Source organism: Capsicum annuum, chromosome 4 (assembly GCF_002878395.1).
Source record: "Capsicum annuum cultivar UCD-10X-F1 chromosome 4, UCD10Xv1.1, whole genome shotgun sequence".
In the NCBI taxonomy this organism is placed as follows: Eukaryota; Viridiplantae; Streptophyta; class Magnoliopsida; order Solanales; family Solanaceae; genus Capsicum; species Capsicum annuum.
The window spans coordinates 60,320,772-60,325,247 of record NC_061114.1 but is presented as its reverse complement, the minus strand read 5'-3'; positions in this window follow the sequence as shown (position 1 = coordinate 60,325,247).

The following is a 4,476-nucleotide window of genomic DNA, read 5'->3' as shown; positions in this document are numbered from 1 at the left end:
TGTCTTTGGATTTTTCCCAAGTTTCAATTCTGAAGCTGTAGCCAGCAAAGTTAAAGTTGAGCGATGGCGCGAGACATCTCTTGGTTCTTGCCTCACTATCCACTTGAAGAAGTGTTACTCAATAAAAACACACTAAAGTTATTTTCTCCCACCAATGTGGGAGATGTATACTTTACTTAATGGGCACATTTTCCCTCCATTTTCTATTCACACTAATTGAACCCAGTAGAATAGAACTATAAAATCAAATTGTTAAAGTTCTAATTGCCTCATATATCCCTTATTTCCATTGTATTTAGCAGGAGTGGACCACTAGAAGCTTATAATAATGTCTATAGCTATGTACAAGTAATTGTGTATGGTACTTTTTTCTTTCTTTCTACTTCAGAAAAAGCGTCTATTTCTTCTACTCAACTACTTAATTTTTTCCTAGTCTAGTAAAATATGTAGAGCCGCCTGGTAGACATATATTTTATTTTTATAAAACTATGAATCTTTGCCAAGTATTGAGTACTAATTCTTTTAAGAGAAACAAATAGCACCCTGCATTTGGCTAAATGACGATTTCTAATGATTGTAAACCTTGAATTACTCTAATTATCTTAAACTTGCGTTGGTATGATAAAATGTACAAGATACACTATAAAGTATGAAATTAGAAAAATTTTGAATGAAGATAAATTGCCTCCTCTATTCTATGTAAAGACAGTAAGAGTACAAGGCAATGCTAATCATTCTTGGTCAAAGAGGTGTCATGGATAATGGTTCTTTCAACTAGACCAAGTTGGGAAAGGTCATTATTATAAATTTTATTGAGGCATATCATCTTTTTTCTTTCTTTCTTTCTATTTCATTACTTTTAAGTTCTATTTTCTTTTTCCTATCGAGGAAAAGACTCGAAAAAGTTAATAGACGTATATGGTCGTTCAATAAAAAGGGGAAAAGACGAGAAAGCAATGGGTAGGAGGGTGGTTACTTGTTTTCTTGCCTTGAAGAAGTATATCTCTTCCCCTTTATTTATTTGTCTTCTTGGAAGAGAGAAGAAGGCACAATCTTTGGTTATTTTCACTTTTTTTGGTACAATAGCTTGGAAAAACGTAGGAAAACTAAAAATACTTCTTTCCTTTATCATGTACATGATTTGAAAGGCATCAACTTTCTCAAATTGATTATATATTTACATCTATGCCTAATTTCGTGCAATCATTTAAGGGTAGGAAGGCAACTTCTTGTTATGATCAATGTATGAATACCAGCTTATTTGATATTTTACCCTTTACTACGTTTTAAAAACAGAAAGTAATTAATAAAGAAAATCTAAAACTAATAAATACAGAAGTAAATATTCTAGATAAAAATATAATATCTAGTACATCAGAAATAAGAAAACCAACCTATAATTATAAAAATAAGTTTAAAAGATATAATCCAAAGGATGAATATAATAAATGGACACCAAAACAAATAACTAATTATAACTGTTTAGATTTAAACTGTGTAATAGACACAAATAAAACAATACAACTATGGGTAGGATACATGTCAAAACAATTATTAGATAATAAAATAGATATAACAAACACACCAGAATATATAGAAAAGACATTAATAGGAACAGTAAAATTATGGTTTTTAAACCTAGCCGAAGCAAGTAAAAAGGTATTAAGATCTGATAATAAAACAGAAGGAACATCAACAACAACTACTAAAATACTACCAACAGAAATATTGAAAAAATATAAAATAACTATAAGAGATGAATTTAGCAGTGTAACAACAGAAGAAGAAGAGCAAAATAAAGAAAAAGATATAAATAGAAATTTAATGTTAAAACTAGCAATATTACTATATAGATGAGTATACGTGCGCATTTAAAGAATATTATTATAAAGGAACATATAACATAGAAGAAAGTAAAGAAATAAGAAGATTATATTTTGGTAAATTATCTGAACCATTTAGCTCAAAAATAATAAAGAGTTGGGATGAAGCAAAAATAGTAGATACCCTAGGAGTAAGAATAAAATTTTTACAATAATGGTATAGAAATCAATGTGAAAAATATAGAGAAGAAATAAAAATGAAAAAATATTAATAAGAATTTAGCATGTTGCAAAGATAAAATAGCACCTCAATTTGGATGTGAAGAAAGATATTATAAGAAAAGAAAAAGACATAAGAAATATAAGAAATACAAGAAATCAAAATATAAGTATAAGAAACCAAGAAAAAGATATTATGTAAAGAATTATAAACATATAAGACCATATAGAAAAAAGAAATCTATAAAATAATGTACTTATTATAATTGTGAAAAATTAGGACATTTAACTAGAGATTGTAAACTACCAAAAAACCCAAAAAAAAAAACAAATATCAAAAATAAAAATAGAAAATACAGAATATATGCAGATAGATTATATAGATTATGAATTAGAAAGTGAATATAGTATATATGAAATTTCAGAGAATGAAACAGATAATGAAATAGATAGTGAATTAGATTAATCAAATGACTGAAGAAGATATAAAAATTTACCAAATAACTGAAGAAGATATAAAAATAATAACAAAGGAAGAATATTTAAATGAAGAAGGAACAGATCAAAAAATAATATTTGATAGTAATATATTTTACGAAATAAAAGGAAAAGAGTTAGACTTAAGTGTAGAAAAAATATTTAAAATACCAAAAATAAAAAATATATTTAGTAGAAAAAAGGAAGAATACTACGTAGATCTATTTTTGTTTGTGCGTGGATATTTCTTAACTTTTCTAACCATTTTAATTTTTAGTTTATTTATTTTAATTTTATTAATATTCATATCTTGAGGGGTGATCGGATGGTATTGGATTAAATGTTTTACTGTAATATTCTTTAGCTTTTTCTCTTAGTCTTTGTAATTCTTCTATATTATTTTAGAAGTCTTCTAAATATTCTATATCTTTTGTTCTAAAATATTCAATTAAATTCTCTTTCATAAGTATTTCTGTTAATCTTATTTCTTACATATCTTGTCTCCAATATTTTAAATACTCATAGTCTATCATTTTATACTAAAGTAGTTGTGATACTGCAATTTTCTTTGTAATAATTTATTCTAATTGCACTATATCTGATATTAAATTCTAGGTTATCTATTTCGTTAATTATTCTGTCTTTTTCGTCTATGAATAATTCCATATCTAAATCATATTCTAAATTGTCTTTTAATTCTAGTTGTTTTACAGTTTTATCTAGCCAAATTAATCTTTCTTTTAGTTGTTCTCTTCCTATTCTAAGCTGGTTTCTATAACTAATTTCTTCATATAACCAACTTTGTCTTTCTCTAACTCTTTGAATATATTCTAGCATTCTTAATCTGTATAATATCCATCTGAATAATAACTATTAATTATTTCTACCAAAGAAATCTATATTTTCTAATTCCTCTTCTATCCAATTAGTACTTAGTAAGTCATCTTCATAACTAAATATTTTTTCCCATATTATTTTCTTTATATCTTCTAATTCTAAGTCTTTTATGATAAATAAAACTAGTATCTTAGTTTCATCAAATATATATCTTCTTATATTATTCATATTATGCTAAGGTTTTTACGAATAACTTGAATAACTTGGAATTGAATTCTAGTAATTAAATGCTTTATCATAGTATTCATTAGTTGTTTGTTTTAATCTTAATAATTCCTTTATATTTTCATTAAGGAATTCTATATATTTTATATCTTTAGTTCTCATATATTCTTCTAAATTTGTTTTCGTTAGTTTTTCTATTAATTGTATATTTTTCATATTCATTTTTCAATATTCTAAATATACGTAATTTATCATTGTTGATGTGTAGGTTTTTCTATTTATTTCTGTTTCATTAAACGTACCTAAGTAGTATCTACAATGATGTTCTAATTTTTCTTCTTCATATCTATATTTAAGTACTCCTCCATAACTATATTCACTAGCATGTACTTCTACTATATATATAAATTTTTTATTTTCGTCTAGGAATTGTAATTTTGGTAACTCTTTAGAAAGTATTTTTATTTTCTTAACTTGTTTTTTATCTTCTTCATTCTAATTATATTCTATATCCTTTTAAATTTTTTTCTATAAAGGTTTTAGGTTTTCTGCTAATTTTGGTCTTCACTATATAATTGTCTTAATTTTGTCGTTATTATTTCTACCTTATCTATTGAAAATATAGTTATTTCTTTTTTATTAATCGAAAATACAACTAGTTCTACTGTGTCTTCTGTATTTTTTATATTTTCTAACTTTTGTGTAATTTTTTTACTTCCTTTTATCCAATCAGTTTTCTTTCTTATTTTATTAATAACTCTTTTTGTTCTTACTTTTTGTTTACATGGTGTTGTAAACCACCAATCTATTTTAGTTATTATATGTAGGTATAATTAATCTAACAATGGCATTCCTAAAAGCATATCTTTTGATGTTAGTTCATAATTATAGATAT